This window comes from Schistocerca americana, chromosome 9 (assembly GCF_021461395.2).
Source record: "Schistocerca americana isolate TAMUIC-IGC-003095 chromosome 9, iqSchAmer2.1, whole genome shotgun sequence".
NCBI classification, from domain to species: Eukaryota; Metazoa; Arthropoda; class Insecta; order Orthoptera; family Acrididae; genus Schistocerca; species Schistocerca americana.
Window position 1 is genome coordinate 152,151,638 of NC_060127.1, and position 15,890 is coordinate 152,167,527.

Genomic DNA, 15,890 nt, shown 5'->3' on the forward strand with positions numbered 1-15,890 from the left:
GGAAGAAGGCGATCCTTCAAATCCGTGAAAACTAACACGATTTTCTTTCAGTGCGCCACTCAATAATTTGGTAACAAATTTTTCACTCACTCGTTTTATTTGCAAATTATTGGATAAAATACTTTACGTGGAACCATGCGAGATGATAAGTTCTTCGTCAAGCTCTCGAATAGCTATTCGCTTGCTTCAACGAACAATTTTTGCCACTTTAAACGCGTTTTCTTTTGTTTTGGATGTTAATCCACGTCCCGAACTCTGCTCGTCTTCTACCGATTTATTTTCGCTTTCAAGTGACTCGTGAGATTTTTAAACAGTTTTCAAAGTCACAGCATTACCGACATACACTAATTTCACCATTTCATGAGTTTTTTTGGCACTTTTTTGCAACGTGAAACAGAGCTGCTTGTCCACGCGGTTGTTCAAAATCAATGATGCATTGCAGAAACCGTAAACAGAGCGTCACCGTAGCGTGTCTGGACGCAGAGTCAAGTCAGAACGAGTCCCAATATGCCGCTGTCTGTCTGAATGGAGGTTGTTTTTAATATGTATGTTGTGTCTGTGTTCTGTACGTCAAGCCGGTGTCTTTAATTGTACGTACATGTGCAATTCTTTAAACTGTATGGTTTGTAGACATATATATACCTATACTTAAACAAGAAATTACGCCACACACACTAAAGTGACAACACAACTTATCACGGATAAAATTACACAGTCTTTTACTATGGAAATATTATTTCAAGGTTTAATGCCCGCCTTATGAAACACTCAAATAGCGGTGTGAAGCACTACATTAGCTAGTATGTTAATAAAATATCTCAGGTTCTTTTTGATTTGCAATTTCATTGAAATTAATACTGTTTTAATGTCATGGATTCGAGTAGAGAAATATTATTGTGTGGCGTAGCTATTACTGACCATTTCGGAGTAAGTTAATTTCTGTGAATTTACGTAGCTGAGATAAAAGATAGCTGTTATGTGACAACCACAAGATTTTAATGAAAACTACTATTAATCTTTGCAGACGAATTAAAATGACACTCAAGATGAATAATATAATTAAAATGCAAACTTTTTAAGCGGTTACCGTGGCTGTGTGTCGTTTAATATTAACAATACTCAAATAATACGTTGCGGCTGTGAGAATGGCCGACAACAATTAATCTTAGGCTAGCACTGTATTGCGCGTTCTGGTGTTCTGAAAAAAGTACGTCATTGGTTTCCCAACATATAGGGATGCTAAACACAGATAAATAAAGATTTTAAAAGCAAACAAACCCATATATTTAACCAATATGCAACTTTTATTGTCTCTCACATGTATCCTCATCCAAGATCAACACCAGAGTAGCAAATTACATAAAATCGTTTTACAGTCTCACAGGCGTTAATATTTTTAACGTAGAACAAAAAATAATACATATCATGAATCAATATTTTTATTAAATACATTTACGTTGAATGATAAATGTTTTTCTGAACATTTTTTTCCACTCGTCTTTCAAGAATCATAAAAGTCTTAATTCATATGGATCAACATCGTTCTCTCGAGAATAACCAGTACAATAGGATGAGGCCAACGGACAAATTACGTCAAATGGTTACAGCGTCAGCAGTTTCTGCTGCAAAAATTCTTTCACCGTATTTTTTGAACACAACTCGTACCAACTCTGTGTTTTAGGTTATATTTAGTATACTAAGATAATTCAAGTAAGAAGCTGAAATTTGTACTTTATAAAAGGTTATCCGAAATTCACAACAATTGGATTGTTATAATTGTTTCTAACGATTCAAAGCAATGTATGAAATAATACTCGATCGCTGTTCAGAGTATTTGTACTCCTTGAAGAGCCGGATGATTAACGTGAGAATTACTGTTACTCTCAGCGTGTTAAACCCTTCCCTCGGGTCATCACATTGTTGGTGGCAAGGAAGTTCTTGTCAGATACGCTACAGTAGATATACAACGGGCCGGTCTGGTGGCCGTGCGGTTCTAGGCGCTGCAGTCCAGAACCGCGGGACTGCTACGGTCGCAGGTTCAAATCCTGCCTCGGGTATGAGTGTGTGTGATGTCCTTAGGTTAGTTAGGTTTAAGTAGTTCTAAGTTCTGGGGGACTGATGACCTAAGATGTTAAGTCCCATAGTGCTCAGAGCCATTTGAACCAAGATATACAATGAAGCGCCAAAGAAACTGGTATAGACATGCATATTTAAATACAGAGATATGTAAACAGGCAGAATACGGCGCTGCAGTCAGCAACGGCTATATAAGACAATAAGTGTCTGGCGCAGTTGTTAGATCGGTTACTGCTGCTACAATGGCAGCTTATCAAGATTTAAGCGAGAGTTTGAACGTGGTTCTATAGTCGGTCCAAGAGCGATGGGAAACAACATCTTCAATGTAGGGATTAAATGGTGATTTTCCCGTACGACCATTTCACGAGTGTACCGTGAATATCAGGAACCCGGTAAAATATCAAGTCTCCGACATCGCTGCAAAAACGGGACCAACAACGACTGAAGAGAATCGTTCAACATGACGGAAGTGTAGCCCCACCGCAAATTGCTGCACATTTCAATGCTGGGCCATCAACAAGTGTCAGCGTGAGAACCATTCAACGAAACATCATCGATATGGGCTTTCAGAGCCAAAGGCCCAATCGTGTACCCTCGATGACAGCACAACACAAACCTTTCCACCTTGCCTGGGCCCACCAACACTGGCATTGGACTGTTGATGACTGGAAACATGTTGCCTGGCCGGACGAGTCTCGTTTCAAATTGTATCGAGCGGATGGACGTGTATCGGTATGGAGACAACCTTATGAATACGTGAATGCTGCATGTCAGCAGTTGACTGTGCAAGCTGGTGGAGGCTCTGTAATGGTGTGGGGCATGTGCAGCTGGAGTGATGTGGGACCCTTTATCCCGTCTACGCCTACGTAACAAACCTGTCTATCACCTGCATCCACTCATGTCCATCTCTGTTGGTCCACCATGGCCAGGGAACATCGGCTGGTAAGTAATGTCAATAAAACTCACCAACAGCCGTATACTTTAAGATATTTTATTTCCTTCTGAGAGCAACCAGTTTCGGCATTTCATTTTGCCATTTTCAAGCCCCATACGCTTCTATCGAAATAAACTGACTTGTATAGCGCCATAAATCACTAGATATCGTGAATTCCGATCGTAATACAACTGCTTCATACGAAGACGCGACAGCAACTGCAGGAATTCGCGATATCCAGTGATTTATGGCCAAATACGTCAAGTTAGTTTATTTGGATAGAAGTGGATGGAGCCTAAAGACACTAAAATGAAATGCCGAAACTGGTTGCTTTCAGAATAAAATAAACTATCTTAAAGTACGCTGTTGGTGAATGTTATTGACATTGAAGATTAATGTCCATTGTACATTCCGACGGACTTGGGCAGTTCCAGCAGGACAATGTGACACCCCACACGTCCATAATTGTTACAGAGTGGCTCGAGGAACTCTTTTCTGAGTTTAAACACTTCCGCTGGCCATTAAACTCCCCAGAGACGAACATTATTGAGCACATCTGGGATGTCTTGCAACGTGCTGTTCAGAAGAGACCTCCGCCCACTCACGGATCTATGGACAGCCCTGCTGTGTACCAGTTTCTTTGCCACTTCAGTGTATTTCGCTACAACTGGGTATGTCCTATCTTCGCCCTGTATGAGTGGAACTTTCCATAACCTGTTTATCAGTTTTTAGAACCGTTTATCTTTTGTCGTTACTGATGGAAGTTAGTTGTATACCCAGCATTATCCTGACACTTATTCAGTCGTAAGTTGACAGATTTTTATCTATAGAAATTTATTTACCGAAACGCTGACCCTGAAAAAATTTCTTGCGCAATAATGTACTTCAGTGTTTTAATGGGCTCACAGAGATCTCCATATCTCCGACACCCACACAACACATTAGAACAGTGGTACCCAACAGGTGGTCCGGGGACACCCAGGGGTCCGCGAGCTATGCCAGAAAGGTCCGCAAGATCCTATTAGAATAAAAAATACAGGGTGTCCGAAAAGTCTTTCCCCGATTACAGCCGGCCGGAGTGGCCGAGCGGTTCTAGGCGCTTCAGTCTGGAACCGCGCGACCGGCACGGTCACGGGTTCGAATCCTGCCTCGTGCATGGATGTGTGTGATGTCTTTAGGTTAGTTAGGTTGAAGTAGTTCTAAGTTCCAGGGGACTGATGACCTCAGATGTTGAGTCCCATAGTGCTCAGAGCCAACCCGATTACATAAATTGATAACTCAGGCTAGAAGTAAGATACAAATATGAAACTAGTGTCTAATTGTTTACAAACTATCAAAGTTTCGTGCACACAAAGTGCAAATCGTTCAGGCCTTGTTGCCCAATGACAGTACACGTCGATATGACTTTGCGGTCGAAATGCTATCACGTATTGAGGACGACGATGGTTATCTCGGACAAATTGCCTTTTCCGAAGAAGCGACCTTTTTTATCAGTGGAGTAATGAATCCCCATAATGTGCGCATTTGGGGTTCACAACCCCCTGGCGAGGTCACGGAGTGCACCAGAGGCAGTCCAAAGGTGAATGTTAGGTGCGCGCTATTGCACGATCGAATTATAGGGGCCATTCTTCTTCGCTGAGGCTACCATTACATCTGCAGTGTATCTGGACATGTTGCAACTGTATGCTGTTCCTCAGCTGCTTCAGTATCACCCCGCTGTCGTGTTTCAGCAAGACGGTGCACCGCCTCATTCGGGTTTGGACGTCCGTGCCTATCTCGATATGACCTTTCCTGGGCGGTGGATTGGTCGTGATGGGCCAACGATTTGGCCTCCACGCTCTCCTCACATAATCTCATCAGACTTCTTTTTATGGGGTTATGTCAAGGGCAAGGTCTACCGAACACGTGTACCAGATCTTGAAACCCTGAGGCAACGGATAACCACAGTCGTTGAATCGATCCCTCCAGTGATGTTGGCTAATGTGTGGATGGAAAATGAATATCGCCTAGATGTGCTACGTGCTACCAAAGGTGCTCAAATGGAAGTTTACTGATGTATGAAAAAAACTTTGATAGTTTGTAAACAATTAGACACCAGTTTCATATTTGTATCTTACTTCTAGCCTGAGTTATCAATTTATGTAACCAGGGAAAAACTTTTCGGACACCCTGTATATTAAATATATTTCGTATGATAACAGATTTTTTGTTTTGGCCGCTTTCTGCATGAGCAGAGCTTTAGCGAATGGTAACTTCTGCGTCTAGCGTCTTCCTAGAGCCAACTGACACTAGCACACTCTAGCGCAAAACTAGAATTAGATAGACGCAAATAGTTCTGCTGTATGCCGTTACATTGCACGCGCTGCCTCTTTGCAGCTGACAACTGACAATCACTTTACACAGAAACTCGCATTTCAGACAACAATCGGCCATTGTTAATTTATTGCAGTGCTTTCACAGACCGTGTTGTTTACATATTCATTATTCTGTAGTTAAAAATGGACCGTTGGTTAAAAAGTGGTTCGTTAAAACGGAAAGGCCAACAGATGAAGAGGAAGAAATGCATTTGATGTTCAAGCAAGTAAGTCAGTGCCCATTGAACCTAAATCGTCGGCATCCCTTGAATCTATCCCTTCCAATATCAGTGCTAAGCTTACTGGAAAAATTAGAAAATATAACTTTGATTACTTGGAAATCGGTTTTACGTTCACTGGACCTGAGCAACAGCCTAAACCTCATTGTGTAATTTGCTATGAAAGCCTTTCGAATGAATGTATGAAACCAGCGAAAGTCCGGCGCTATCTTGAAACAAGGCTCCCAGATTACAAAAGTAAGTCATTCCATGTTTTCAAAAATAAATTAGGAGAGTTGAAAACATCTCTTAAAGCCATTACCAAACACTGTGGTGCAAATGTAAATGAAAATGTAACCCTTGTATCTTACGAGGTGGCTCAGCTTGTTGCTAAATGTGGGAAAAACCACACAATTGCTGAGGAACTTACACTGCCATCAGCAATAATACTTTGCAAGAAAATGATAGGTGATGCAGCTGCTAAGGCAATAGGAACTGTCCCGCTCTCAAATAATACTGTTCAAAGACGAACTGCTGATATGGTAGTTAACATCGAAGAAACATTGCTGGCTAGACTTTGCATGAGTGACATGTACGCTCTACAAATGGATGAAAGCACAGACATACCAAGAAAAGCTATAATGTTGGTTTTCGCGCGATTCTTATGGGAGGACCAAGTGTTCGAAGATTTTTTTTTCACGTGAACTACTGCATACAACAGCAAACAATATTTTTACTGCATTAAATAATTATCATAATGAACACGATGTCGCCTGGAAAAAATGTGTAGGCTTGTCGACGGACGGAGAAAAGTCAATAGCTGGCAAAAAAACAGGACTTCTAGCTCGTATCAAAGCAGTAGCCCCGGAGGTGAAATGGACTCACTGTTGTATACTTCGTGAAGCCTTAGTAGCCGAAAGATTGCCTGCACCTTTGCGAAAGATACTTAAGGAAGTAGTTCAAATCATCAACTACGTTAAAACTCGACATCTGCAATCCAGATTATTTTCTTTGTTGATCGGCAGTGATCATGAGTAACTTCTTATTCATACGGAAGTAAGATGGCTTTCTCGAGGTAGGATGTTGTCAATATTTTTTGAACTTAGAAACAAGGTTCCTGTCTTCCTTCTTGACACAAAGAACGCGGATTTTCTCTCTAACTTCTCTTGGCTTTGCTCAGTTGCTTACTTAGCTAATGTGTTTGAACACTTTAGTTTACAAGGAGAAAATGTAGACATGTTCAAAGTTGAGGATAAGATTAGTGCTATGGTCAAAAAGTGTCAGAGCTGCGCGTCAAGGATAGAAAACGAGACACTAACTAACTTTTTTTACTTTAAAACAGTTCTTGGAGTCATCAAGGAGAGTTTGCCTATCAAGATCAATGTAGCCGAGCATCTATGCAGCCTAGCCACCACTTTTAGAGAGTATTTCCCTGAACCTGACCCTGAAGACAGATGGATTCGAAATCCCTTCAGCTGTGAAGAAATAGGCAAAATCCAAGGCCTCACTGAAGAAGAGCGAGATCAACTTGTGGATCTGTCCAGCTGTGGTACGATGATAAACATTTTCATCAGTGACTTCTGGGCATCAGCACGCAAGGACTACAAGAAACTTGGAGATAAGGCAACGAAAAAGATCCTTCCATTTGCAACCACATATCGGTGTGAGCAAGCATTTTCTTCCATATGTTTCATGAAAAACAAATATAGGAATCGGCTCGACATGCGGTTGGATTTCAAAGTGAAAGTTTCAAGTTTGGAACCTAACATTTCAGAAATAATGGACTCAAAGGTAAGATTGAAGTCATCTCATTAAGAACTGAAAATTAAAACTGACTGTCTACTAATGGAGTACTCTGCTGTAACTGTATTTTTTCAAATAAATAATCCCTTGTATGAAATTAGTGTTTTCTTATTTTTCACACATGTCTACTCAATACAATCTCAAGTCCAGTACACTTAAAAGACCAATACACTCAGTTTAAATTTTTTCCTGCCATTTTCAGTTCATACTCAATTTTAATTTTTTTAAGGAGTTTGTTATACTAAACACCCTGATTTGAAGACAAAGATTTTCAACAATAATCAAAAATTTAACATTAACAATGATGGCTAGTTTGAAAAAGTTTTAAGCTCAATATTTTTTCAGTAATGAATATGTCAATGTTTTTTAAGCACCAAAAATATAAAACGTATAAAAAGACTCTTAATTTGTATTTTTTAGGTACTTGATGCTGTGATATGATAAGGTACCAATCATGTTTGATGAGGGTGTCCTCGAGAAAATTTTGTTGGGAACCCCTGCATTAGAACAACGTGATTGAGACTATCCTGTTTCAGTACCATTCAGTTGCGTCCGGGGTCACTCCTTCCTTCCTGATGTCGTCACTGCGTATCGCACTCCGGAATTCAGCTACTGTAAGTAGTGGCTTAGCCGTAATTTTTTGCCTGATATTCGACCGAGGAAATACGCACCACACTTGTATACCAAAAACTGGTTCACCCACTTCTAGTACTTCCCAGTCCAGCGTTCTCCCTGTGACGTCAGTGGGATGTCCAGCAGTTTCTGAGTGGGAAGTAGATATCGTTTCCAGTTCTACAGTGTGCGAGATGCGTAATTACCCAGGAACCGGTAGCAGATCCAAACCAGCTTTCCGCGGAGAGGTATTGCGAGCGACGAAGTGTGTCGTCTACCGAACATCGAACCACAGCCCCCAGCTGACGCGTCTTCATACTGCGTGCGACTCCTTACTTATCTCCCAGTTCACTCTTCTCGACTAACCAACCACCGACAGTATGCTAACCTCATAAATTTTGTACAAATAGTTCAAATGGCTCTGAGCACTATGGGACTTTAACTGCTGAGGTCTTCAGTCCCCTAGAACTTAGAACTACTTCAACCTAACTAACCTAAGGACATCACACACATCCATGCCCGAGGCAGGATTCGAACCTGCGACAGTAGCGGTCGCCCGGTTCCAGACTGTAGCGCGTAGAACCGCTTGGCCACCCCGGCCGGCCAACCTTTGTACAAATAGGAATGAAATGATATGGAATTGTCCTTAGAAAAACAGTGTAAATTACACTAATCATATTTATTGATGGCCGGTATGTCCGAAGGCAGGTCGTCTTCAGAGCGTACGCTGGAATATAGAGTAGTATAAATAATGAAGGATATACAGAAAAAATATAAACAAAATAGTAAAAATAAAAGGAAGATATAGCCAAGTCTGTGTGGGGAGACGGATGCACGGAGCAGGAACGGCAGAATTCTCCTCATGTTATCAACTGCTAGAGAATGAGCCATGTGTTGTAGCTAAACCATTATTGATGTTGCGAAAGGCGCAACAGGGGATGTTAGAGAGACGGAATTTTAGAAAAAGCAAGTTTCTTATCGTGCTCCGCCGCTCTGTGATTGATAGCTCTGGTCGTACAATAAGAAAAAATTAACGTTGTTAATTAATAATAAAATCACGCCACTGACGGATCAGAGTCACATCAAAGAGTTGCATCTTCCCAGCGAGAACTTGTAAAACAACAACTATTGGCATAAACATGTGATCTGGTGACGGCTGGAGGCAGAAAGACAAATGCGAAGAGCCAGGCTTCTCCTACATGCTCTCTAAAAAAATTTTAAAGGCCTCGTTTTCTTTCATTACACAAGTATTAAAACATGAAATCTCTGACCTTAGTCGATGCATTAAACTTTTACATGCACACAAAAATAACTACCGGAATGAGGCCTCACAGATCCCACACAGCATTCGTAACCATTAGAATTAATGCTTACTGAATTCGTGACAAAAAACTTTAGTTACTAACTTAAAAATAATTTACATTTATAGTATTGTCGTAAGATTAACCAGTATTATATTTATGACGCAAAGAATTAAAACATAAAATAGCATTCAATAAAAACACACTGCCCTCTACGGAACAGAGTATAGAATGTATGTATAAAGCGTCACAGGTTAGCTAACAATGTGTGTAACATGTCAACAATGTCTTTTTACCATCTTATGGAATATAATTATAAGCTAAGTTGCTTAAGTTTACACTGTAAAATATCACACATTAAAACGGACATTAACATTGAATGAGAGGCCAACAACATCTCTACTGCACTATCTGTTCAGGACCATCTGCATATATAGGAGGCTCCTGGTTACTTAGAAAGGTGTGGCATATACGATAACCGTCAAAGGTGTTACGATATAATAAAATGTGTCTAACTGGTTGCTCTGAAGGGTTGCTTGGGACTTGACTAAGACACAGCAAAAAGTTGTTAAAGCTTATTATAAATTGTAAAATATAACTTATTAAAACGAAAAGTAACTTAGAGTAAAAGGTCAATAACATCGCTATTGCACTGAACTCTACAGGACCATCATCATGTTCAGGATGCTGCTGGTTGCTTAGAAACGTGCGGCATCAATAGCTGTCAAAGACGTTACGATGTAATCATTTATGTCTAGCTGGTTGTCTGAAGTGCAGGGTGCCCGAAACGTCTTTCCCTGATTACATAAATTGATAACTCATGCTAGAAGTAAGATACAAATACGAAACTGGTGTCTAATTGTTTACAAACTATCAAAGTTTTTTTCACACATCAGTAAGCTTCCAAATGAGAACTCTTGGTAGCACGTAGCACATCTAGGCGATATTCAATTTGCGTCCACACATTAGCCAACATCACTGGAGGGAACGATTCAACGACTGTGGTTATCCGTTGCCTCAGGGTTTCAAGATCTGTTACACGTTTTCGGTAGACCTTGTCCTTGACATAACCCCATAAAAAGAAGTCTAATGGGGTTATGTCAGGAGAGCGTGGAGACCAAACCGTTGGCCCATCACGACCAATCCACCGCCCAGGAAAGGTCATATCGGGATAGCCACGGACGTCCAAGCCCGAGTGAGGCGGTACACCGTCTAGCTGAAACAAGACATCGGGGTGATACTGAAGCATCTGAGGAACAGCATACAGTTGCAACATGTCCAGATACACTGCAGATGTGATGGTAACCTCAGTGAAGAAGAATGGCCCGATAATTCGATCGTGCAATAGCGCGCACCAAACATTCACCTTTGGACTGCCTCTGGTGCACTCCGTGACCTCGCCAGGGGGTTGTGAACCCCAAATGCGCTCATTATGGCGATTCACTACTCCACTGACGAAAAAGGTCGCTTTGTCGGAAAAGGCAATTCGTCTGAGATAACCATCATCGTCCTCAATACGCGATAGCATTTCGACCGCAAAGTCTTATCGCCGTGTACTGTCATTGGGCAAGGTCTGAACGATTTGCACTTTGTATGCTCGAAACAATAAACGTTTATGTAAAATGTCATGGAGAGAACTTTTTGGCATCTGCAATTCACGTGAGGCCCTGTGCAACAATTTCTTCGGACTTCGCAGAAAAGACTGCCTTACAGCTTCCACCCTGTCTGCTGAGGTTCTTGGTCGACCAGACCTCGGAAGGTCACCATCTGATCCTGTGTTCTTGAACCTCTCATACCAGGCTTTAATGCTCTTGACGTCAGGTGGATTCCTTCCAAATGTTGTCTGGAAGTGTCTCTGCGCTGTGATTGGTGATCGTGTGTCATGGTACCACAGGACACACTGTGCCTTCTCCTGATTGGTTAACATGGCTTCTTGGGCACTGCACCTCATCCACTACTTACGTACTGCGAACCTAAAACAGAAAAAAAACTTTGATAGTTGTAAACAATTCGACACAAGCTTCATATTTGTATCTTACTTCTAGCCTAAGTTACCAATTTATGCAATCAGGGAAAGACTTTTCGGACACCCTGTATTAATTTCAAGTTTAAATAGCACACAGAACTAATCGTAAAACCCTATTTAACTGTTATGTAACGCTATTGAGTTACTTATTCTGAGTTTGCACTGTAAAATATAACGTAATAAAAAGTGAATCAACATAAAAAGAAAAGCTAGTAACATCGCACTTCACACTGCCGTCTGTGAGAGTATGTATACTCGTATACATAAGACACGTCTGGTTACTTACCACTGCGCAGCTTATCCATAAATCAAAGATGTTAGGCCTACATGTAATGAAGAATGTCAGTCTGGTTGTTAGTAGACAAAGAAAAGCTCTGAGTAAGTTAATTGGCAAGCAAGAACAGTATTCAAAATGGTTCAAATGGCTATGAGCACTATGGGACTCAATTTCTGAGGTCATCAGTCCCCTAGAACTTAGAACTACCTAAACCTAACTAACCTAAGGACATCACACACATCCATGCCCGAGGCAGGATTCGAACATGCGACCGTACCAGTCGCGCGGTTCCAGACTGTAGCGCCTAGAACCGCTCGGACACCCCGGCCGGCAGAACAGTATTAAAAGTATATTTAACTATTCTGTAACGGCACTCGTTACGCAGAATACTATTTTATGTTTTAATTCTTTGCATCACAAATATATACTACTGGCCATTAAAATTGCTACACCATAAAGTTCACGTGCTACAGACGCGAAATTTAACCTACAAGAATAAGATCTGTGATTTGCAAATGATTAGCTTTTCAGAGCATTCATGCAAGGTTGACGCCGGTGGTGACACCTACAACTTGCTGACATGAGGAAAGTTTCCAACCGATTGCTCATACACAAACAGCAGTTGACCGGCGTTGCCTGGTCAAACGTCGTTGTGATGCCTCGTGTACGGAGGAGAAATGCGTACCATCACGTTTCCGACTTTGATAAAGGTCGGATTGTAGCCTATCGCGATTGCGGCTTATCGTATCGCGACATTGCTGCTCACGTTGGTCGAGATCCAATGACTGTAAGCAGAATGTGGAATCGGTGGCTTCAGGAGGGTAATACGGAACGCCGTGCTGGATCCCAACGGCCTCGTATCACTAACAGTCAAGATGAATGGCATCTTATCCGCATGGCTGTAACGGATCGTACAGCCACGTCTCGATCCCTGAGTCAACAGATGGGGACGTTTGCAAGACAACAACCATCTGCACGAACAGTTCGACGACGTTTGCAGCAGCATGATCAGCTCAGAGGCCATGTCTGCGGTTACCTTTGATGCTGCATCACAGACAGGAGCGCCTGCGATGGTGTACTCGACGACGAACCTGGGTCCACGAATGGCAAAACGTCATTTTTTCGGATGAATCCAGGTTCTGTTTACAGCATCATGATGGTCGCATTCGTGTTTGGTGACTTCGCGGTGGACGCACTTTGAAAGCGTGTATTCGTCATCGCCATACTGGCCTATCACCCGGCGTGATGGTATGAGGTGCCATTGGTTACACGTCTCGGTTACCTCTAGTTCGCATTGACGGCTCTTTGAACAGTGGACGTTACATTTCAGATGTGTTACGACCCGGGGCTCTACCCTTCATTCGATCCCTGCGAAACCCTACATTTCAGCAGGATAATGCACGACCGCATGTTGTAGCTCCTGTACGAGCCTTTCTCGATACAGAAAATGTTCGACTGCTGCCCTGGCCAGCACATTCTCCAGATCTCTTACCAACAGAAAACGTCTGGTCAATGGTGGCCGAGCAACTGTCTTGTCACAATACGCCAGTCACTACTCTTGATGAACTGTGGTATCACATTGAATCTGCATGGTCAGCTGTACGTGTACACGCCATCCAACCTCTGTTTGACTCAATGCCCAGGCGTATCAAGGCCGTTATTACGGCCAGAGGTGGTTGCTCTGGGTACTGATTTCTCAGGATCTATGCACCCAAACTGCGTGAAAATGCAATCACATGTCAGTTCTAGTACAATATATTTGTCCAATGAGTACCCGTTTATCATCTGCATTTCTTCTTGGTGCAGCAATTTTAATGTCCAGTAGTGTAATATTGGTTAATCTTACAGCCAGTACCATCAAAAATGGTTCAAATGGCTCTGAACACTATGGGACTTAACATCTAAGTTCATCAGTCCCCTAGACTTAGTACTACTTAAATCTACCTAACATAAGGACATCACACGGACTGAAGCACCTAGAACTGCTCGGTCACAGCGGCCCAGTACTATCAGCAGACATAATTTTTAAGTTGGCAACTACAGTTCTTCGTCATGTATTCAATAAGTAATCGTTCTGTTGGTTACGAATAGCGTGTGGAGAAGACGAGGGGGCGAAGGTACCGCTATTTAGCAACACAACCTTGTTGCTTTTCCAGCAGATGGGAGGGCCTGGAGACTTCTGCAGTCATGTTCCGCAAATCCGTCTCCACACATCGACTTTGGGTATTTTTATTGCATCGTTAATATTTTATCTGTATGGCCCTCTATATTTGTATTAATTTATATTTCAGAATAATGTCACCAGTAAATGTGATCTGTGCTATCTAGACTGTTTTTCTATGTACAATCGTGTAACTGACCGCTGGTGTAGAAAATATGTAATGATATGGAAGCTGCTATTCTACGCTTAACGGCAGTTCGCCAGCCACCCCGTTAAAAGAGCAGTCTGATCGTTTTGGAACGCTCTACCTTGTGTAATATCAGTACCAGGCGGTCATCATACCCTCCACCGCAGACGTCATTTGTATATGCTGTTTAGTTTGTAGCACTGCAACCCAGTGCCTCTCGTATTTCAAGCTGCTTGCTTTTTCGAGTTTACGACCATTTTTTGTAAATAAGTGTATTAACGCATTTTTTCAGTAATAGTGTTTATGAAAATGTAATGTATGTTGACGGGGTAAGTAAGAATTATTTATGTCAAATCATTTAAGTAAACACGCCGGTCATGTGGGGGAATTTTTTATTGTGTAAAGCACAGAGAATATATTTCTTGTAACAATAACATCGTTGGTGCGAGCCCGCACAGTCGTAGATGTGGACCCGTCAGGTCCAGTGGACTTTCCTCTGTTGAGTGATTCCAGTTCCTTTTCTATTCATTGGACACTTATTTCGATGTCAGCCATATTTTCGTTTGTGCGAAGATTTAGAGAAGGAACTGCAGTGCGGTCTTCCTCTGTGAAACAGCTTTGTAAAAAGGTGTTTAGTATTTGAGTTTTACGCGTGTCATCCTCTGTTTCAATGCCATCATCATCCCGGAGTGTCTGGATATGCTATTTCGAGCCACTTACTGATTTAACGTAAGACCAGAACTTCCTAGGATTTTACCTACGATGTTTCAGCACCCTTAATAATTATTGACCGTATGTTTAAAAGCATGCAAGTTCTAGACAGAACACGGCAAAATTAAGAACTGTAGTGGGTACCTTTCCAATTACATATTGATTTCCTGTGCTCCCTGCACGGAGCCGAGCGTTCGCGAAGTATGACAGACAAGCCGACTTAGCGTGACGTCACAAGTTTTTTACAGGGCCCCTATATTTCGTTGGCCCCGCTATACTTCCGCTTCAGTCACACAAATGGTTCCCAAGTGGCCATGTTTCTGGAAAAGATGGTTGTTGACAGACACACGGCTCCACTCAGCATTTGGATTGTACCTGCGGTCAACACTGTACCTCAACACAAGACTGTCTGCAGTCGCCACCAAGAAGGGCCGAACTGAACAACGTACTTCTGTACTTGTAGTATGTGGATACAGCGACTTCGGCTATTCAGTATGAAATGAATGTTAAAACTCCTGCAATCTTCAGGTTCTTTGACCATCGTAAATTGGGAAGAATCCAATGTGGTCTGCAGTCGTAAAAGTAGGCAATATTATCTCTTGTTTACACACTATCCCTTCGTTCATCAGCCGACAGCTGCCAGTACGGCATTCAGACCAGAACGTCTTTGGACACCTCGTTTCGAACTGAACATCATACAAGTGATGTTAGGCACTGTTCACTGTGTCTAGCACTTAATCAATTTTCAAAGACAGATCATTTCAAATGAACTCTTGTATTATCACACAGATATTTATATTCTACATCTACATCTACATACATTCTCCGTAATCCACCATACGGTGCGTGTCGGAGGGTACCTCATACTACAACTAGCATCTTCTCTCCCTGTTCCACTCCCAAACAGAACGAGGGAAAAATTGCTGCCTATATGCCTCTGTACGAGCCCTAATCTCTCTTATCTTGTCTTTGTGGTCTTTCCGCAAAATATAAGTTGGCGGCAGTATAATTGTACTGCAGTCAGCCTCAAATGCTGGTTCTCTAATTTTCCTCAGAAGCGATTCACGAAAAGAACGCCTCCTTTCGTCTAGAGACTCCCACCCGAGTTCCTGAAGCATTTCCGTAACACTCGCGTGATGATCAAACCCACCAGTAACAAATCTAGCAAAAAAAATGGTTCAAATGGCTCTGAGCACTATGGGACTCAACTGCTGTGGTCATCAGTCCCCT